Raw genomic sequence first — 22,921 nt, forward strand, 5'->3', positions numbered from 1 at the left:
CCAAGAGCTCCCTCCTGCCAAAAACTGGGAGAATAATCCTGTCATAACCTATTAATATGGAGCTGTGCTGGCACTTGGCAGCAAACCACCAAACCCACAAAGTTGTGTTTAATTTGCTGTTAGAGGACAGGCTGAGTCTTCTTCGCTCAATTATCCTGAGCTGATCTTTCAGCAACCGCCCTGGAGAAAAGCCACAGTGCAGTTCCATATCCATATCCATATCCATATCCATATTCCACCATCCCACAGCCATTAATCCGATATCCCACTATCCATATCCATATCCATATCCATATCCATATCCATATCCACATCCACATCCATATCCATATCCATATCCATATCCCTCCACTCCCATATCTCCATCCTGGGTTCACCCAAATGCCTCAGGACCTCGGTTCCCAGCTTGCAGTATCCCAATGTGCATAGCAGTGTGGCAAGGGAAAACAGGAATAACCCTAAGAAAACAGGCTGTTTGAGTTGGAAAGGACCCTTAAAGGCCATCTGGTTCAACCTCCCTGCAATGAGCAGGGACACCCTCAGCTCCATCAGTGCTCAGAGCCCCATCCAGCCTGACCTTGGGTGTCTGCAGGGATGGGGCATCCACCACCTCTCTGGGCAACCTGTGCCAGTGCCTCACCATTCTTACTGCAGAAGACTTTATCCTTATATCCAGACTAAATCTCCCCTCTTTTCATTTGAAACCATTCCCCCTTGGCCGATCCCAGCAGACTCTGCTAGAGAATCTTTCCCCTTCTTTCTTACATCCTCCCTTTAGGTACTAAAAGGCCGGCGCTGGGCTTTGCTTATTGCTTTCCTGCTTTCCCCTCATCCAGGATGTCATTTTTCTCTTTTCTATTTTTACCCAAATCCTTGACATCTTCAAGGCAGCAGCCTGGAGGAAATGGATTATCCCAGCAGTGGCATTGCACCTCTCTGGCCCCAAGAAAACTTCTCCTTCCCAGGACTCACCACATTCCTGACCTGGCTGCAGCCCTGCAAAATAGGAAACACGGTGCCCATTAGCTTTGTTCAGTAAAACTTCGTGATTAGTCACCATATCCTTCCCGTACATGGGAAACAGCAAGAAAGGAACATCTCCTGCTGGATTTGCACGTTTCAGAGCTCACAGCCTGGGAGACCCCATATCCTTCCATCTCATCCTGGGGGGGATCTCTGTTTGCTCAACGCCAGGAAGCTGCTTCCCTGCATCCAACACGTGGTGACATTGAAGCAGGACACGAAGATGCACCGAGGCATTTTGCAAACTGCAATGGGACTGTTGTTGGTGTTTGTCTCGTCCCACACTTGCTATGCAGAACATAATTCTGATGCTTCCATCATTTTATTCTGCAGCTACAGAGCCCGGTGCTGGCTTTTTCATGTGATTTTTGTTTTGCCAATCTTGATGAAAAATCAGCTGTTGGGTCCCCTTTGTCTGAAACACTCAGAGATGTGCAGAGCAACCATTGCCTGAGGAGCATTTAAAGGCAGCACTGGGAGAAACCCCAGAGCAGCTCCACAGAGAGCTCCCACGTTCCTGAGATTCCTCTTCCAACGCTCCACAGACTGGCTAGCAGTTTTATTTGCAAGAAAACTGGGAAAGCTTCCAAATCTGAGCCTGTAAAGCTAAGAAGAAGGGAAAAAAGGAAGAAAAAAAACAGTAAAATCACATTTTTTCCCCCCACCGTGGAGCAAGAGGGGCTCACAAGCAGCAAATCCTCTGCAGATGTGCCCTGGTGCTGCAAGCACTCCCCACTGATGTGCTGCTTCCCAGCAAGGGTGCGTGGTCCAGGAATCCAATCTGTAAGAATAGCACTGGTTTATGTCTCTTCATCAGCAGGAAAGTCCAAGGTGGGAACACGCAGCACATACTGGAAGCCCTGATGGTGCATGGCCTGCTGGCTGAGCTCTCCCATCCATTGTTCTCACTTCTGGCTGTATCCATCCCTGTACAGCTGCTATATTTCTTGGGGTGAATGTGCATCAAGGTGTCAGACCCTTGCAGTCACCTTCATTTCCCCTGAAAACAGAGAAAAAAGAAAATGGGAGGCCAATTGCATTCTGGCTTGTATCAGAAATAATACAGCTGCCCAGGGCCATGGTGGGGTCACTGTCCCTGGGGGTGTTCCAGAACTGCAGAGATGTGGCACTGAGGGATGTGGGCAATAGGCATGATGGTGATGGGTTGGTGGTTGGACTCAGGGATCTTTTCCAATCTGAATGATTCTGTGATTCTAATGTGGACTCAGGTCTTTGTAACACACATGGGTTTTGTTCCTTCATGTCTTACAGAATCAGAGATGTTTAGATTGGAAAAGACCATTAGGATTATCAAGTCCAGCTACCAACCTACCACAAGTTCACCTCTAAAACATACCCCTAAGTGCCACATTCACAGGGCTCCTAAATGTCTCCAGGGATAGAGACCACCATAGAACCATTAATACTGGCAGTGACCACTAAGATCCTCTATGTGGGCAGCCTGTCTCATTGCTTAACCACCCTTTCCATGAATAATTTTTTCCTAATACCCAAATTTATTACCCCATCAGATCTCAGGAAGGCCACTGATGCCAAGAGGGCACAGCTGCCCTCCTCCCAAAGTGCCTCGCTTGGCCAATTTGTGACATTAACAGGAGAGAAATAAAAACCTGGCCTCATGGACATGATGTGAATTTAGCCTAATTTGAGACATCCCAAACACTCCTTTGGTTTCCTGGTGTGATCCTTGCAGTAATCACCTTTCAGATACGATCTGCTCCAGCTTGCTGCAGCCTCTCCTGAAGGATGGAAATTGCTCGAGCAAAGCAAGGTGGATGGATTGCAAACTCTGCAGCCCAAACTCTGCTGGGTTACTTGGCCTCACCACGTAAAAGCACAAACATTGATGCTGGCTCTGATCAGCCAGCACACTGCGTGCCTCCACCGCCAGAGCAAAACCTGTGCCACTGTGCTCACACATTGCAGACAAACCCTGCTGAAGATGTTATCGGGAAAGGGAATTATTTGCTACTGGAGAATGTACTTGTGCCTCGCAGCTATTTGGCTGCACAAGTATGTGGAGCATTGCCGATAGCTCACTGAGGGAAGTCTGGAAAATGGATTCTGCAATGAGATAATTCTGCTTGTAGACTCTTATTTTATGTATTTCGGTTTCCTTCCTCCCTCTCTACCACTCCCCCTCCCACCTTTTTCCATTTACATCTAAATGGGATCTTTGTTTTCTCTGAGTCAATATTTAGTCACTTGTTCCCCATTCAAGCCTCCAGAGCTCAGTTTCCAAGAGCTGAGCCCTTCCCTGGGGACAGCAAGGACCAAGCTGGAAGATGAGAGGAAGATGCCAGAGCTGCGCCCTGCAGCTCCTTTGGGTGCTCACAGTCCACTCTTGTCATGAGTTTTGCACGTGGATTTGTAACCAGTTGAGCCAAACCCCCTTATTCCAAGCACCCAGAAATAAAAGCCACCTCCCATACGTTGCTATCAATGCTATTTGATATTACGGAGATCCAAGATTGCACCCACCTTCAATGTTGATTGCAGCAGCAGATGGAAGTTCCCGTAACTTTAGGTATAAAGACACTCCCTTAAGGCCCTTCACAAACAAGGATGCATTTCCAGCTAATCACTACAGATCCTCCCTCTGCAGATCCGTGCATTAGCTCCAGGAATGAGGAAACCTGTCCATTAATGAATTGATTTCCACTGAGGCATCAGCCACTCGTTGCCCACTGCTGTCACAACAGCTGATGGGGCTTGGCTGATGCTCAAGACTCCAGCACTTCTGGTCATTGCTTTTTCTTGCTTTTTGCAGTAAAGCCACAATATATAGGCAATGTTTGCTTCTGGGCTTGTCTATACGCAAAGGAATTATTGGCTTATTGGTAGGCTGAGCTACACCCGCTGGAGCACAAAGCACTACTTGTCGTTATTTTGATGAAAGCCTCTCTTAAGGCACATACTCTAACTAGATTTAATTTATGTTTGTAAATAAGCAGATACAGCAAGAAAAAAAAGGATCGTTTTTAGTCTTATGCCAAGCAGCCACACAGAGTTGTGCTGAGACAAACACAGGTTGGATTATTATCTGTGAACACAGGAGGTTTTCCAGCTGTAGACCCAATCATAATTCTTCAGTTCCACCACATGGAGAAGCCCATAACATCAAATGGACTTCATCCAACCTCATGCACACAACCACACGGACTCTGGGAGGTTGCAGGCACCATCTCAGAGCACCCCAAGAGATGTCTAGGGCATGGATGACCCCATGTTATCAGCCCACCCTACCAGTAGGATGGAGGTAATTTTCGCTGTGACTAGAAAAGAGCAGGAAGGGTTGGGACAGCTGCAGTTGGGATTGTGGCCAAGGAGCTGGGAAGGATCCATGAGATGTCTATGTAGGGACATCCAGTGGGTGACTGTTGGAGTCTTTGCTATGAAAAGAGGAAAGAGCATCAGCAACTTTCAGAGTGAAAGATGGGGAAAAACAGATCTTACGCCTTCTTCCCCTAGGGAGGTTTGTAGCAGATGAGAGGGGGATACACCCACCTCCTTCAGCTGAGCTCTCCCAAGGACACACATGACTACTCACACATCTTTATAGGCACACATATCTAATTTTGACCGAAAGTAACTTGAATCATATGACCTACAAACACTAGGCTGGCACTTGGACCCAAGCTCCTTCTGCCTCCTAAGCCACTGACTGCAGCAGGACAGTTTTGCATCTGGTTTCAGTGTAATTCTTCTGCCTGCTGCCTTAAAAACGCACAGAGATTGAATTATATAACAATACTGTTTAGGCACTAGCAAAATGCACAATTTGATTAAATTCAGCAATGCACCAACTCAGAGATCTGAAAAGACAGCCATGTGCATCCTAACAAAGTTAAAGCCCAAAGCTTTTCATTTCATCCTAATGGATAGCAAAGGTCATTCTCCATTTGATAAATGACAACAGCATTGCTGCATTTGTCTTCTGGCTGGCAGTGCTGGATTCCTCTGAAGTTCGTGTTAATGAGATTCCTCCTACCACAGAAACAAGATCCTCTGGTGAGGCACTGGATTTATTGCCAAAAAGACACCTATTCTGCATGCACACAACAGGATAAATGCAACTTCCCATCTTGCTGGAGAGGTGCCCACAGCAAAAGCATCCTGATGGAATGACGTTGTCCGTGACATAAGTCCCAAGTGTGGGAACTAACTCTGTGATGAGACACATTCCTTTTCCCTGTGACTCAGCTGAGCAATATTTTTTCACAATGAAAACATATCAGCAAAGAATTAAAGCGTACATCCAATATTTGCCCCATGGGGATAGTGCTTAAAATAGAGCTATCAGCCGGAATCCAAGAGGGGTGATATTTTTCTTGCTAAACCACCTGGCAACACCCGGAATCCATGAGGTTCTCAAGGTGGACAGTAAATTAGTAGAGCTGCATCCATGAGCTTAATGCTACTTCTGTATCAGTGAGAGATGAATGAATGACAGCTGTAGGAGATATGAGACATCTCTTCCAAGGGTGAGATAAGAGCCACAGGGGAAGAGAGACCAGAGCACAGTAGAGGGAGTGAGCTTCTGCCTAACAAGAGAAAGATATAGGAGAAAGACAAGGAAAAAGACAAAGGAAGAATTCCTTCATGGAGGGGGTGGCCAAGCACCAGAACTGGCTGCCAAGGGAAGTGGTGGACCCCCCATTCCTGGAGGTATTTAAGAGACATGTGGACCTGGCACTAAGGCATATTGTTTAGTGACGGGTCAGGTTGATGGCTGGATTTGGTCATCTTGAAAGTCTTTTCCAATTCAAATGATTCCATGATGGTATGATTCACAGAGCTATTCTGTAGGTAGGGGAAGAACAGAGCCAGAGGAGAGCCCATTGCACAGGCACCCAAAAGGCTGCTTATATTTTGATGTCTCAGCAGCACCAGCCCTACTCTGCCCAACCAGGACAAACAGTGGGCAGTAGAATATGCTGAGGAGCCACCAAAGTATGGCACCTCTGGGTACAATCCCTTGTGGATCAGGACCTACAGCATGAGGGGCACAGCAAATTCAGTCAAGAACAGGAATGGTTTAAAACAGTGCATCTATCACCTCACCCTGCTCTCTCTGCATCTGTGTTTCCAGCCTCTCCATCACCACTACCATCTTTCTGAGCTCTTTGCACAGACAGGACAACAGCAGAGACCTCACACTGCCATCACGCAAAACCCCATGACTTCAAAGCCCAAAGCAATCCACAAGACAGCCAACACCAGGCTGAACATTGCCCCAGGGAACCAAACCATTCCTCAGCTCCATATCAAAGGGCACAGAGCTGACACATGATGGATTCCCAACCCATCCCATGCCAGGCACACACAATGGTACCTTTCATTCCAGCCTCCAAAAGTCACCTCTGTAGGCAGACACATGGCTCTTCTGCCCATGTGACTTTGCAGCCAGCCAGACAGGAGCACTAAAACCCAAATCATGTTTACTCTTTTAAGGCTGAGTCACAGGGATCTTGCTTGGACGTGGGCTCCTTACCCATCACATCCAGATGGATGCACTTCTTGAGAATCTTCTTCACCCTCCCAGTTTCACCTACAAGGAAGCTTCATCTCCATCCTGGGCTCTGCTAAGGAAGCACACAGCTGAGCTTGGATACAGAGCTGTAACAGTGCCTGCAACTCGTTAAAGGTTATCACGGCTGAATTACTCATCCCAGGGGGCAGGCGGGGGGGAAAGCAGCTGACTCACATTGTGAGACCGGAGCCCTGATTTTCCCCCTGGCACAGGGTTGCTATGTGAGCACAGGCTGTGCTTTTCCTCCAAAACTGTTGTGTTTTGTTTCAGGACTAGTCTCACCCAGTGAAGTTCTGCTCCTGGGTAAAGGGTTGATGGAACTACCAGGACAACAGCAAATTAAAACAAAGCTAAGAGTCCAGCTTTCCCCTTCTGACATGCTCTGCGTGGCTTTGATCTGCAAGCAGAGCTGCTAAAGACAGCACGATATCTGCACTGTGGGTAAGGAAGCTTGGACCTAGCCCTGAATTCTAAAGGTTTGGTTTGAGTTTGCAAGTTTTTGCAAGTTTTTGCACATCCCTTGCTCTTCACAGCAGAGATGCTCTTGCAAAGCCAGCAAGGATGGGAAAAGAGAGGACCTGCCCAAATGCCAAACCCCCTGAAGCCTAAATTGCTTGGAGAGGACTCCCCTGGTTCCTCCCCATGAGGGTACGCAGCACTTCCAGCAGCCCCTTTTGCTTTATGTATCCTGAGGGTGCCTGCTGCAAACCTCTTCCAAATATCCCCCTACGCACCACACATTCCATCCTGACCTCTGCTCACATCTTGCTCTGTGCTAAGGGAAACACCAGCTGACTCACATGTACTTCAGCTTAAAAAGCCATTAAGGCTCTTAACACAACCATAAACCCATCAGACCCTTCCATGTACTGGGGGTTGGGCTCAGCACCCAAATCTTAGGATCCAAATGGTGTTTGGGCAGCGCAAGAGAGCAGGCTCATAGGAACTGGATCTCCCCAGCAAAGCACTCCTGTTTTCTTCCAACTGCCTGCCTTACTTTTGTGACGTGTTGCTCATTAAAAATACCCCTTGCTGACAAGAGGGGAGTTATTTGGGGCACCCTTGTTTATCTTGGTTCGGTGAGAGTGCCATCAGCTGCTGCACTCCTCCTGAAGATCAACCTCTGCATCACCACTCTTTCGAAGAAGAAACTGTTCCTGATGTCCTTGCCATTGGCACACAAGGAGGGGGACTGTGCCCTGAAAGCACCAAGTCCCCCTGATTCCTGCAAACAACCAAAAACACTGAGCACTTCAAGAAGGATGGTGCCAAAAATACTCCATCTGGAACCCTACCAAGTGACCCCCACTGTGCAGTGATTCCTCCTTGCTTTTATTTACTACAGGACATTTTAAGACCCAAAAACATTCCTGGGGAAACTGTAACACCCTGTTTGCAGCCACGGCCAGCCCTCATCAATGAATCAGGCCTTTCTTCTCACCCTTTGCAGCATTGCTTCTTTTTTTTTCCCTCTTTTTTAACAGGTTAAAGTAATCACATAGTAAAAGTCTGGAATCCGACCACAGGGAGCACAGAAATATTTGAGCAAGCTGTTTCAAATCAGGGCTCTGACTTGCTTAAGCAATTGCCTCCGTGGTGGAGGCTGTGGCTGCTGCTTGCAGGTTGGACCCCCAGTCCTCCAAATTATTGAATCCTTTTTTTCTCCTTATCTTGCACCAACCTGAGGTATTGCACCCAATCATCACTACTGTGTGTCCATGGAAGGAGCTGTACCACCCTGAGATGACACTAAATCCTTCCCAACAGCCTCCATTGCCTCCCATTGTGCCCCTGCCTCCATGCAGCCGGAGGGGCCAAGCTAAGCCCTGTGCCCATCGAGGACCTGAGCTCTCTGCTTTCCAAGGTAAATAATGACTTTAATTAGGAACTATGCATAATTAACTATGCCGAGCTGATGACTCAGCTGGCTGTTAGAAGACCCCACAGCCCACTGTTTTTTGCTCTTTATTTACTTACTTTTCTCAGCTCAACCCCCTGCTCCATTGGTGTTGGTATAGCAGGGTGACACTGAGTCCTTGGGTCCCCGAGCCATGACGGAAAGACGAGGGCAAAGCACATCAACAGAGGACGGCCAGCTCCTGGAAATGAGATTATTGCTGTCCTCATTTGAATTTTAAAAAGCAAACAGGCTCTGTTGGTTCAGACATTACATTTAGGCTGGGGGTTGTAAATAATGCAAGCGTTGCTCTTTTTATCAGCTTGCTCGGCAAATCAATTGGAGGACTCAAAAAAGGATTGTCATCATAAACGAACGAATTCATTAACGCCCCTTGTTTGCCTTCGTGTTTTAATCGAATGCAAAGCAAATATAACAGGCAGTGCACACCGAGACAGGAGGGACACATAATTCCTATGGGTTTGAATCCTGGGGGAGGAAAAGGGAGCAGGACCTTGTTGCTTGGGGAGCTGCATCTCCTCTCCCGTGTCTATTACAAGGGAAAAGAATTCATCTCCTCATGTATTCAAGGCCAGGCTGGAGGCGGCACAGGGCAGCCTGGGCTGGTGGTTGGCGACCCTGCATATAACAGGGGTGTTGAAGCTGGATGATCATTGTGGTCCTTTTCAACCCAGGCCATTCTATGACTTTATGATTCTACGATACCTTATTCAATGCCCCAGTTCTTGCAGGGAGGGTCAGCATCTTGCTGCTCCCTTTATCTGTCTGGAGGGAGAGGTGTCATTGAAAGCACACACACAAAGCACTGAATGCAAGAACTGCATTTCTTTAAGCATTTGTGTGCCCTCCAACAGTCTTTTCTTTCTATGAATCACTCCAGCCTCACCAGGACGGCTGTGCTGGTGCTGACATGAACTCAGTAATCTGCTATTTGGCAGCCAGATGGGAGGTTCCTTCATAGCGCTTTGGATGTGCAGAAGAGGAAAGATGCAGAGCATCACCTCCCTTTCTGTCATAGAATCATAGAATTACAAAGGTTGGAAAAGACCTTCAAGATCATCCAGTCCAACCATCTACCTACTGCCAATATTCCTCCACTAAGCCACATCCCTCAGTACATCTGCACATTTTTTTAACACCTCCAGTCACAGTGACTCAGCCACCTCCCCAGGCAGCCCATTCCAGTCCTCTACCACTATTTCAGATAAGACATTTTTCCAAACATCCACGGTTTTGAGTGGTTTCATGAGCAATAATCCATGGGGCATCCAGCTGGGACACACCAAAAGCTCTGCTTCCCCCCCTCACAGAGACCCTCATGCCCCCAGGTCCAACATGAGCTGTGCTTATTGCAAGAGTGCTTCTCACTGAGAGTTCTGACATAAGCCCAAAACAGCAGCCATAGAATCATGGAATCATAGAATGGTTTGGGTTGGAAGGGACCTTAGAGCCCATCCAGTTCCAGCTCCCTGACAAGGTCTGGCTGGGACACCCAGGGCCCCATCCATGGCACTGGCAACTCCAGGGAGGGGGCACCCATCATCTTCAAGGTCTTTTCCAACCTGGGTAATTCTATGATTCTATGATTATACAATTTCACAGTAAGTTATCCAGGTGTCTGCAGCCATGGCTGGATGGAGGGCATTGATAGACTTAAAATATTAAAAGTGGTGTTTTCACCCCACTTTCTCAGCATCAGAAGTGGCCCTTGGGCTCCTTCACTATGTCCCCCTGGTACAGCTGTTCCGTGGGACTAATCCAGCCCCAAATAATGCCTGCCTCAAACCAAGCCAAAACTGAGCTCATTTGCACGTATTTATCACAAGGGGAAAAAAAAAAAAAACTAGCCGCTCAGTGATCCAGAACATTCATCTCTAAATATTTACAAAGCATTATTTATCCGAACGAAAGAGACATTTTTCCACTCAACAAACCAGGCATATGGTGGCAGCGGGCAATAGGAGATGAATTGTGCAGCGTAATTCTAAACACTTTTAATGCCAGCAATAATTATTTTTAATCAGACAGCAAGTTCCCTGGGTGATAACCGAGCATCTCGCATTCGATGCAAGCAATTGCATCGGCCACACATTGTTTGATGCTATTTGTTCCAATGTGCTTGTTGTGCCTTTTGATATTACAGTGCAACTTTGCCCCCCACCCCTCCATTTCCCTTGGGAAACAAAAGAAATTGAAAAGGAACAAAATAAACCAAGCCCTCCGTCATTTATTTCAAGCATGCCTTTTAATTACAGCTCTGTGTTAAGATAGTGTACAAAATATTCCGGGCTGGATGCCTGTTTTGCAGACTCCCCGGCTGCTGCTTGGAGCTGCTGGGCAGAACAGAGTGAATCATTCCCAAATCTCCCACTTCAGCCCATACTGGGGGAAAAAAGAGGACAACATGTACCGACTGCAAGTGTTTAACAAAGGAAGGCATGGGAAGGGGGATTTTGCCAGGCTTGGGGGTTTGCTGGATGCAACCTGCTGCTCTTTCCTGGGATTTGCAGTGCAGGTTGTGCTGCAGTCCAAGAGCTTAATGAAATGTTGACTGGGATGTAACCAGCATGAAGACCTCACTGCCTAAACCTGCACTGACACTCTGCATGAGATGGCCATGGAACCTAAGCTAAAGCTCAAAACTGCAAAGAGATGAGAAGCAGCAGTGTGGGGAGCTCACAGGGCAGTTCTGGGGCCCAAGAGGAAAGAGGTTTGGAGTCCAAAAGGAAAAAAGTTTGGGGGTCCAATAAGGATTGGGGCCCAAAAGGAAAATGTTTGGGATGTAAATATCCTCCCAGGGCTCTGCATTGTGTGGCGCATTAGGGTTAGGGTTAGGGTTAGCCTGCACCAGGGCTTGTGTCAGCTCCAGGTGTTGGGGATGGTATTAGAGGTACTGGGGGTGGGCTGGGGTTGGGCTTGGAGAGACCTTTCCCAACCTGAATGATTCTATGACCTCAAACAGCGCTCAGCCTCTAGAACCACATGGTGGATTTTACAGCACCAAACGCTGCAATTATGTCCAAATGTACCAGCACTGGGCACGGGGATTGAACAGTGGTTCCTCATGGCTACTATCAAAGCAGTGGTACACAGAGCACAGCACTACCAGCAGTTCATTATCCCTCCCCTACCCTAATAGGACAAGCGGCTGAAGTGAAAGGCTCATTCTGGGGAAGGCTCTTAGGATCTGTTCATCAGATTTGCCCTTTTCTAATGAGAGCCATCTCATTTACATGCTCATTTAGCGCTGCATGCAGCCACGCGTCTCGCAGCACCTTCCAGGTACATTATTCCTGTATCTGAAATCCAACCCGTTTACAAAAAAATGCTTCCCTTAAACCGTAATTAGGTCACAGTGACCCCACATAATCTTTATCAAAACCCTTTGTGACTGAACAGCACAACCTCAGAAATGCTTTATCCCAGCACCCCCATCACGAGGGTTGGGCGTGTTCCAATCCAATGCATTAACAGATCTGCAAGCTTTGTCTGATTAGCAAAACTGAAAAGCCTGGGGGGGAAAAGAACGGAAAATCATTTCTTGTTCTGTTCCTGCTGCAGAACAAGCTCTCTTTTCACCTGGGAAAGCCTTCCCTTGCATGACCCTTTCCAAAATCCTACATTTAGGCCTTTGGGATAGAGTCAGAGAATCATAGAAACATTCAGATTGGAGAAGACCTCAAAGATCCCCAACCACAGCTCACCCCCCACAGTGCCCACTGCCCACATCCCTCAGTGCCACATCTCCATGGTTCTGTAACACCTCCAAGGACAGTGATTCCCCCATTCCATGCACAGATGTGCCACTGCATCACCACCCTTTCAAAGAATAAGTTTCCCCTAATACCCAACCAGAGCCTCCCCTGGGTAGGTCCTGGGGATAGGTCTTACACTAAGACCTATCCCAAAACACAGCAAGAGGGCTCTGTGAACCATCAGTCTGGAGTCCCTCAGCCTACAGGAGATATCCAGTCTGACTAGGAGGGAAAAAGTCATTACTTCTCATTTCTGAGCTACCCTATGGCCCAGCCCCAGGACCAGGAGCTCAGCTCCTCCTGGCTCTGTCCCTGCCCCGGAGCTGTAGGTTTTTCTGCTGGCATCGCCCTTCACTTTCACTCTATTTGCTCCCCACCCTGATGTTTACATTCCTGCTGTATTTATAGACAGGCATCACGTCCTCTCCCAACCTCCTTGGCCAAACACAGACAGTGTTTTTTGCTTTCTCTCCTAAAATAGCCCCTTTTCCCCCAGCTGCCCCAGCAGCACAGTGCTGCACCTGCTGAGATGTCAGCCCCTCTCTGGGGATCACAGAGCAGACCTCAGGAACACACTCCCAAAGGGGTTCCTGAGCAGGGAGCACCTCCAGCACTACCATTTCCCTATGGGACACTCAGGTCAGGGCTCTAATTCCCCTCTAGCTCATTAAGTCACCCAGCAACCCACACTTTACATCTCCAATTACTCCCTCCTTCCCCTTTAATCCCAGCCTTGTGAGCTCAAGAGGAAAAAAAAAACAAAAAAGACATCCTAATGATTAGCTCTTTTCCCCCCCCACCTTTTCAGGCCTTTGCCATTCTCCAGGCAGACGATGCCCCCTCCACCTCCTCTGTCCACAAAGGGCTGCCCTGAGTGTTGGCTGTAAACACCGCGGGGAGGAACGCTCTCTCCGTTCCGGGTTATTATCTCAGCAGAATGCCATACATAATCCAGCAATCTCCAGCTGAGCAGGGGGGGAGGCTGCAGTATCACCATATCAGCCTGTATGGAGCTCACAGATTGCTCATCTCGTGTTTCTGCCCTCAAAACCAACAGGAAAACACCCTCTTGGGCTGCTGAGAGTATCCTGGTAGAAAAAAATCCAAGCGGAGCAAGAGCTGATGGTGCAGGATTTGTCACAAGCACGAGTGGAGGCTCAGAAAGCACTGGGAGGGGGGTTGTAACCAGGGAGAAAATCCTCACAGCCCTTAGAGGATGCCACGTGCTGCTCTGCTCTACATGACCGCAACGCTTTGTGAGCGGGACTCTATGGGACATGGCTCACACGCGCAGCAGCAGAAGCAGAGTTCAATGGGGCATGGTGCCTCTTGGTGTCTGGGGAGGCAGAAAACCTCAGCGTTCCTCCTGGAGCTCCAAAATATTGCATGCCTTTAAAATACATCCTGTTAAAACCCCAACACCATGCCCGGGACACCCTGGGCAGCATGGGGATATCCCAGCTAACCCAGTGCGAGTTGTTTATGGGGTTAAAGAGAGAAGCAATTTGATACGCCTGTGGTAATCAATTCCTCTGCTCGATTAGCCTTGCAGATTTAAGGAAAACATGGAACTTGCCTCTGGAGCAAAAATCATCAGCGTCACTGGTGTGGATGCTCGTGGAGGGCCATCCTGCAGGTCCCAGCTCTGTTTCCTCTATAGCAGACTGAGGGGTCTGCAGGACAAGGGGCACCACGGTGTCCCCAGCAGCTGAAGGCTCAGAGCAACCTCAGACATCAGTCACTGGTTCAATGCTTCTTGCTGGTTGCAAAAATGATACATCACTGCCACAAAAATAGTCGTTCATGAGGGTCAGCTGCCCTTGCTCCATCCTCTGCAGCCACAAAGCTCCCATCCCTATTGCACAGCCCCGTGTTGAGCTCTTAATGCAGAGCAGCAAACCCCCCTGGACTAAGCTTATTTGACTGTGATTGCTGTGCTCCTTCCACTTGGAGAAGTGGTGGGAACTCCAGATCCCCTCCTAGGAAATTTGCTTTTCCCATGTTCATCAGTGTTACCACAGCCTCAGATTAAATCAGAGTTATATCACACGCCCACAAAGGGAGGAGGTGGCTGAAGATGCTAAAGGTTTGAGGTAGAGAATGAGAACTGTGGGGCTGAGTCCTGAAGAACCCCAAGTGTTCTGCTCCATAGCCAAAGCCAATTTGCAAATCTCTTTTTTTTTTTCCCTCTTAGGAGAGTCTTAGAGGGAAACAATGGTCTGTATGCGCACATACACCAACCATTACCATCTGGGAACAGCACCTTACTACAGGAGATTTATCACACAGAGAAGTAAGCGCAGTTGTCAACCTCTGTAATACAGATGAGAGCTGCGGTGCAGATCTAAGCACAGAACGCTGCCCCAGATCCCCTCGTAAGCTGAATACTGTCAGATTTCTCATGTGCATATCTTGCTGTTCTCTTTTCCAAGCCGTAATGAAAAAGAAACCGCAAGGCTGAAGGAAAAGGAGCAGTGCTGCTCCATCTGGAAAGAAAACAGATCTTTCTTAGCAAGGAAAATCATGCTGTGAGTTCAGAGACGGTCACAATCAGGGAGCTGCTCATACCAGAGCTCAGCCCACATGGGGCTGTGTAAGATCTTCTCCACTACTGGAATTATACAGAATTTGGGGTACAGAAGAGCATTTCCCGGGGCTCCAGATTCACACCTGTACTTCAATTTAATAATTCATTCTCTCTCTTCAAATTAGGAGGGACTTAGGATCATAAAATACCCCAAGAGACCCCATAAGGATCATTGAGTCCAACTCCTGGCTTTTCTGGACTCCCTGATGATTTTGTTGCACTGTGCTGTCCTGGTGTCTCCAAACATTGCATGGCTCAATGGGAGATGACACATCTCTACACAGAGCCCCTGCACATGACCAGAGGCCCAGCTATTTAATGTATTTATGTTAAAGATCTTTTCACTGGTCCATTAGTCACAAGCACATACACCAGACACGTTTCTTGTGGCTGTTGGGCAGCACAGACAGCCAACTATCTGCCCTTGGCTAGAAGCAGCAGCTCTTTCTGCCTAAATTTATGCCAGCTTGGCAAATAATCCCATGATTATTTCATTTGTTGAGCGGTTGTGGCTGAAAACACAAATAATTTTGCAAAATAGAGACTTTGGAGCATGACACAGATCTGCTAGGTGGGCCAGCAGGATTGGCTGCTGTCGGGTTGCGTCTTGGAGTCCCTCTGTGCCAACCTTGGAGACAACTTAAGAGGCCCCAGGAGTAATCCCAGCACAAGGAACATGGTCACCAACCCCTCAGTAGAGCTGGGATGTCATCTCATACCCATTAAAAATGCTTCCTGAATGTTAAACCCAGGGATTCCCATAATAGAACCACAGAATGGCTTGGGTTGAAAGGGATCCTAAAGATCATCCAGTTCCAACCCCCTGCTGTGGATAGGATTGCCAATCACTAGGATTAGGTACCAGATCAGTCTGCCCAGGGCCCATCCAACCCAGCCTCGAACACCTCCAAAGCTGAACCATACAGCCTGCTATGAAAATACACTGGGAAACTTCCCAAGGATGAAGAATTCTCTTTGGCATGAATCCTCCGAAGATCATGTCAAGATCAAAGTCACTTCCCAAGAGGGCTCAGCAGCAGTGGAGATGAACCCAGCCCTCAATTATATGGGGTGGCTGCAAATCTAAAGCATGGGAGAGACCATCCCAGGTAGAAATCAGTCTGCTGGGTGCATCTAGAGAGCAGCAGAGTGCTGCTGGTGCATGCAGTCAGCTTGCCAGCCGAGCTCATCAGTAGCAGCAAGGTGATGGAGATTTGCAGTAATTGAATGGGATAAAATACTGTGTGCTGATATTAAATATTTTTCATATTCAGGGATAAATTAGACCTTAATTAAATGGTGTCATTTAAGGCACTGCCCAATAGATATGATAATTGCTTTCTTCTTTAAGAGGCAGCGTGGTCGTGGTTATAACTACTCATTCGTAAAGTGCTAGCGACTCTAATCCAACCCAGCAGACATACAGATGTCTATACATCAGACTCTGGCAAGGCCAAACTGCTCACAACAACACCCACTGCTCATGCATCCTCTCATCCCCTCCTGCTTCTACCCAGGACTGAGCCAAATTCTCACATGCAGAGATGTGGCTCTTGGCTCCTTCTTTGTACCAAAAGCAGAACATGCTGGGGATACCCTCCTCAAGGGATTTGCCCTGGAGGATGAAGAGTGGAAAAGGGGATGCCTCACCCTTAGCTGTGTGAAAGCACCAGTTACACCAAGGGCAAGTAGCGCTTTGAGTTTGTGCTTTAAGCACTGCACAGGGTGCACCCGAAATGCTCACAGCCATCTCCCTCTTTGGAAAACCCATAGATAGAAGAGCATTGCTCAGAATTTTAAGGATTGCCCAAAATACCCCTACCCTCCTGATTCTGGATGCCACATCTCCCTCCCTCTGCATCCTGGCTCTGCTCCCTGCTGGGTTAATTCCCCTCACTCCAAGCTGCCCTCCCTTTCATCCCTGATTTAATGAGCTAAGTCGTGGTTAATGATGCTCCTCTTTTAAAGCAACAAAAGAAAGCGGGTTAATATTCAGGGCTGCTCTCTCAGGCTCCCTGCAAACTCTGTCTGGAGCAGATCTGCCACACGATGCAGCAGGTGAAGTGATGTATGGCACAGCCGTGACACCCGCACCACAACCTTTCTGATGGTGCAGCCAGCACCGCAGCACACCAAAACTCCCACATCAGTTATTTCTGCAGTGTTTTGGTTTTTGTTTTAATTTCAAGCTGAAAGAAAACAAATATATATATATATCTGTGAACAGAGTAGCTAGACACTTGTGAATACACAGATGCAAACACACACACACCACAGCAGGTAGTGGGGTGTTTTTGAAGCTAGCAAACCTCCAACATGAGGTTCAGGACAGCAGGACCAAAGCTTGCACGAGGTGCACCCAAAACAAGCTCCTGTTAGGCAAGGAGCTGTGGAGTGCACTGTACTGGCAGTGGAGGAAGGATGGAGCAGCCCTCATCGTTAGCTTCAACAAAGCACACATTTTTCTGGCTCTCTGATGCACTTGCATATTTTAACTCCTATCTTCTGTTCAGCAGCTAAAAAGAGACTTTCATTCCCGTTCTGGCTGCCGTGTTACTGTTCCCATTCATGGGCTGTCACACAGGCACTGATCCTGCAGCCCCATAATGGGGGAAGTCGGGGTGCAGGGATGCCCTGAGCCCCTCTGCAGGCAGGTGGGGTTCTACAGGCTCCAGGTTTTGCAGTCCTGTCACCACAATGCTGGCAGCGAGGAGGGAATGTCAATCAGCACCACGGCTAAATTAGCTTTCTGCCCACAGCTCGTCCCAGGAATTCTCTCAAACAGAGATATATTTGTATTCGGCAAAAGAAAGACTGTAGGAAACTATAAATGCAACCCATCACCCACAATTAGAAAGAAGATAGAAAGTTTCTCATGATCCTGCTCTATTTTCATGTCCTTTCGCATAACATACTTACATATATGTATGTATATTCCTATATTCAAGGACTGTTTTAAAGCTAGAGTATATATCTACATATTCAGTGTGTATGCATACATATTTATCCATCTTTATCTACACAGAAATAGAGATACATAAGTGCAGAGATAGAAACATAGACGTAGATGTAGATTACAAGGTACAGAATGATAGATGAAATCATAGAATCATTAAGGTTGGAAAAGACCACTAGGATAATCTATTCTAACCACCAACCCAACATAGAATGGATAGATACACAGAAGCAATCCAAAGAAACAGAGACCCTGCTAGCTCTGCCCAAGCCCCAGTGTGCTGACACCCAGAAATAATTTAATCCTAGTAGTTCACCTGTTTTTGAACTCGTTTTTGTCTTTTTTTTTTTTTTTTTCCCCTTAAAAACCCATCTCTGGGAGTCTGATGAGCCTTTCACTATCATAGAATGGTCTGGGTTGAAAAGGACCACAACGATCATGTAGTCCCAACCCCCTGCTGTGTGCAGGGTCACCAACCAGCAGCCCAGGCTGCCCAGAGCCACATCCAGCCTGGCCTTGAATGTCTGCAGGGATGGGGCATCCACAGCCTCCTTGGGCAACCTGTTCCAGTGAATCACAGCTTTCTTCAACAAGACAACCAGAAAAAGCCATCCAAACAGAAATCACACATCTCATCTGCCCTCTGCCAAAGCACAGGACCTTCAGAGCCCCAAATATTGCTCAGGGCACCAAGTAGAGCAAAACCAAAAAGAACTCTCAATCAGTGATAGATCCCAGGAACAGGTCCCTGCAAAATTCAAAGGGCCAACACATGGCCCCAGGGCCCTTCTTGCTCTTGTCTCTCCCACCTTTTCTGTAGAAGGCACTTTTACCAGCACTAAACTTACCAAAAACCCCATTAAAAAAAACCACACCCTTATCTGTTTGGAAAGTGTGGGAGGTGAAAGTTTTCTTTAAGTAGATTTAAAACCATTAGAGGTGCATTGCTCATTCAGTTCCTTTACTCGTGACAACAGAACAAAATGATCTGATCTAAGCAAAACTTCTGGTTTCATAGCAACTATATATATATATATATATATATATATTATTTTGGTGGGGAAATACAATGCAAACCAGTGCTTATGTGCATAAATTGTAGCTGCTTTATTTCCTATACTCACATCCGTTGAAATAATATTGAAATATAATTTAACTAAATTGCTTCCTGGAAAATAATAATAATAGTAATAATAATAATAATAAAGCTACTCATGTTTAAGAGTCCAAAAATATATTTTTTAAAAAAAACCAAACATCTATGATTAAGTTGTTAAAAATAATAACAGTCTTTAGCTCTTATGTAACACTTTGCATGAGAGCTCAGATAACTTTTGAAGACAATCAGGTGCATTCATCCTCCTCCAGCTTTGAGAAGCAAGAGCTTTTTCCCTTTGGAAACAAAAAATAAGGTTTCACTGCTTTTCCCATAAGGAAAACGCTCCTGGAATTTAATTTAAGCTCCCTCACTGCACCTTAAGCCCTTTATTTCTTTTCCTGTCCCTGATGAACAATGACAGAGAAATATTATCAGGCAATATAAAATATTAAACGCCTGTTGTAAATATTGAATTATATACAAATAGAGCCTGGCAAAGATAATACTCAATACATTGTTTACATTGCTACTGATTAATATTGGAGATTAAAATTAATACTCACATAATATAAACATCAACATGCTTTTAGTGTGCAATTAAGCCGAACGATTTCATCAGCACAAAATGTTCTCATCCTTGCAAAACAAGGCAAACTAAAACCCAAGTCGGCCTGAAAATATCAACAAAGTCAAATTCTCAGCTGCAAGAGATCTGGATCGTGAAAGACTCATTTTCCACTTTGGAAAATCATTTTCCTAACCTGGAAGGAGGTTGTTCAGAGCATGACCAATGCTGCAGCATCCTCTGGTCTTCACCACCACAATATCCATGTTCTCTGATACAACAGGGCCACAAGAGACAGCAAGATGTTCTTTCCCTTTAGATGGGATGAGTTAACACAGTGGTTGGGTGTGAAACACATTGAGCTGCCCTTTGGCATTGCTCACCCCTGTTGAGATCTCAGCTGGAGTATCATGGGAGGATCCATAGCGGACAGAACCCCATAGGTTGAAGGAAAGATGATGAAAACAGAACCCAATGAGGAAGAACTGAAGGAAACTGGCAAAAAAGAGAGAAAGGAGTCTTCCCAACATTCCTCAAGGGCAGAATGTCCCCTTGGAGAAAGGAGCACATGGTTCTCCTTGTCTATGATGGGTAGGATGTGACATGGTAGATCAGAGTGTAGCACGCTTGGGTGACACTTGAGGAAACCTCCCTCATGACAAGGTTAATTAAGGACAGGCATGAATTAGCTTGGGAAGCAAAGGAGTGAAGCACTGGAAACATTTAAGAGCAAGTTAGGCAAAATTGTAGGAACAATGTAGAAGAACATCAATCATTTCTAGCCAACAGTAAACATGATGACACATTTAATGACACCGATTTTCCCCATTTACCCTTATATCCTTGGCTTTTCCCATCCCCAGGAGTCAGTCCTGATGGATTTTAGCACCTGGGAGCTAAGAGATGCATTGGCTCCCCAGAAAGCTCCCAGAGGCCAACCTGCATGAGTGCAGACCAAGGCCAGGAGATCCCATAACCCGAGGACAGTATTGCTTTACCTTGAGGACCCACACCCGATGCCTCTGCAGTGAATGAGTGAGGTTTAAAGCTGAGAAGAAGAAATGTGGGCATGTAATCAGGTGGCAGCACGCATCCTGGTAGATGACTGCGGTGATAAAGCACACCATATGTCCCAGCTCCAATGTAAATCATCTTCAGATGACATCGTTATGGAGCATCTGAGAACATACGCCGGTCCCTTATGCTTTCTCCCTCCCTCCTACTCACTGCCAGGCTCTAAATAGCTAAACACGGCTAACCTCTGACATTGCATCCCCAAAGCTCAGAGACTGCTCATCCCACATCTCTTGGTCACCCTCAAGAGCCAGACAAAGGCAATGCAGAAGGTACATGATGCACAGGAGACATCTCATGCTCAGTATGTTGCTTTGGATACTCTCTGCCAGACTGCAAGGGGTCTGGTGCCCAGGCACACAAAATCTGCATTAGCAACCCAGATGATCGACTGAAGAATGCATTACAATAACTCTGGGCTGGGAGGGCTGCAAGGCGTCTGGAAGGCAGGCGACTAGCAACGATTTGAATAAATTCACAGTGATAATTTGGAAGGAGCTAGACCAAACTTGGAGAAGTAAAGAGATGCATTTGAGATGGAGAACTGCACCAGCCAAACTGGAGAACAGCTTTTGGGGAGGTGGGTAATCCCAAATAGAGCCCGAGGATGTGGCAGCCCAGGATGGATGCTAACGAGCAACCAGATGCAGTCAGCTATGTGGGGAGGATTAAAGACTCTTTCACCATCCACTATTAAGGAAAAAAAAATAACAAAGCAAAGGTTTTATCTACATTACCCAGAGACAGCGATAACTGGATACGTCCTGCTGCAGGTTTTGCCATAAGCAACTTCACACCAGTGATCAGACACCAAAAAGCGGCTCCTGGGACTGGTCACAGCACTGTGGCTGCTTGCCCTCGGGTACCTCTGACCTCCTGCATCTTTCCAGTGATGAGATTATTTTATTTTTATCCATTTCATAGAATTTCTGCTGTAAACACATATTTTTGCTGCACCTTTCCTGGAACAGCAGCATGACCTCATTCTTCATTCAATCACTGCTCTCCATGAATTTTTGCAATGTTCTTTTCCAAGCTGTTCCTCTGGTGCTGGCATTTCCCTTGGGTGGGTCCCTCTGTCCCCAGATGAAGGCTGGGCATGGCACAGGGGAGCAGTTGTCCCCTGAGCAGGCACCGTACCTATTGTTCTCTGCATCCGCTGCTGCCACCAGGGGAGGAAATCAGCTTTATCCGAAGCAAAGAAAGACATCAATTACAAAAGTTATCAGGGAAAATAGGGTAGCAATGCATGGAAACATACAGCTGTGGAAACAGACATATTTTTAAGAAAATAGATATATGGGAATGTTCTCCATGTGCCATCTCCTCCAATTTTGGCACTTCATCCAACTGATCCCCTTCCACCCTTCTTACAGAGTTCCTCCCTTCTGATTCCAGCACATCACTGATGCCTCCTGGACTTACCATTACCCTGTAAGGTGCAGGTGATTTGGGTGAGGGTGGGCACCTTGCCATCCTCTGGGAGCTGATCTCAGATGGGGAAGGTGCGTAGTGGCAACCACTGCAAGTCCACCCCATGGGGCTGCTTCTTTACCACCATGCTCTGGAGCCCACCCAAGCACCATCCACACAGGGAGCCCTTGATAATGGGAAAACCACCTGTTCCTCCTTTGCAAGGAGAAAAAGTGTTTTTCTTCTGATAGCCCCAGCAAAGCAAATAAACCGACCACCCAATAAGTCCCTTGTAACCAAATTACTCCTTTGGAATAGAATGTAGGAGGAGAAAAGAAAGGAGGATGCCACACATTGCAGTTTGGTACAGAGCAGAGCAGCTCCCTTGGTTATCCACATCCATCTCTCTCCAGTTCAACCTCATGAATGTACACTGCTTGCTTCCAGCTGGCAAAACAAATACGGCCAATGCCAGGCTGAGGCTCCCTGAGGCCTTGTGGAGGCTCATGTCAGGGAAAAGCACTGACAAAGAGACATATTTTGGTTACTGTGCTTGTGTTTGAAGTTTCTATAGCTACCAAAAGTGACGGAAATGCTCCCATGCACCACTTTTGAGTGCAGAGGGGGGAAATTGCATCAGACAGGGGGTTTTAATTTGCCATATTTAAGCAGTCCTCACCCTCTTCGTGCCCCTTTCCAGGTGGGACATTTGGCAGCATTAGTGATGCTTCATAGGGATCAGGTTGCAGGGGCAGATGCCACATAGATTCCCTGCAGAGCCATGGGCAATAGTGGCCAAGGAGCCCAAAATCAGCTAGGGAGCAAACAGGCTTGCGATCCTGGGTACCAACACCTTATGCTGCTGGGCATCCTTGTTTGGATCCTTCAAAAGCCCCATCAGTTTTCTTCCCTTTTCCTTTTTACATCAATTCTTCACGTACACACACAGCATGCAATGGATAACTGTCAAGTCAGTT

The 22,921-nt window shown here is 47.0% G+C and overlaps 1 long non-coding RNA gene across 1 annotated transcript in view; it reads right to left on the reverse strand.

Annotated features, from left to right (window-relative positions):
* Positions 1-266: 266 nt before the first annotated feature.
* The window catches only part of LOC107315464, a 48,894-nt gene continuing 26,239 nt past the window's right edge, over positions 267-22,921 (reverse strand). Inside the window, exon 3 of the long non-coding RNA XR_004307534.1 lies at positions 267-2,023. This is a non-coding gene — a long non-coding RNA (uncharacterized LOC107315464). The remainder of the gene's footprint in view (positions 2,024-22,921) is intronic.

This window comes from Coturnix japonica, chromosome 5 (genome assembly GCF_001577835.2).
Source record: "Coturnix japonica isolate 7356 chromosome 5, Coturnix japonica 2.1, whole genome shotgun sequence".
Taxonomy (NCBI): Eukaryota; Metazoa; Chordata; class Aves; order Galliformes; family Phasianidae; genus Coturnix; species Coturnix japonica.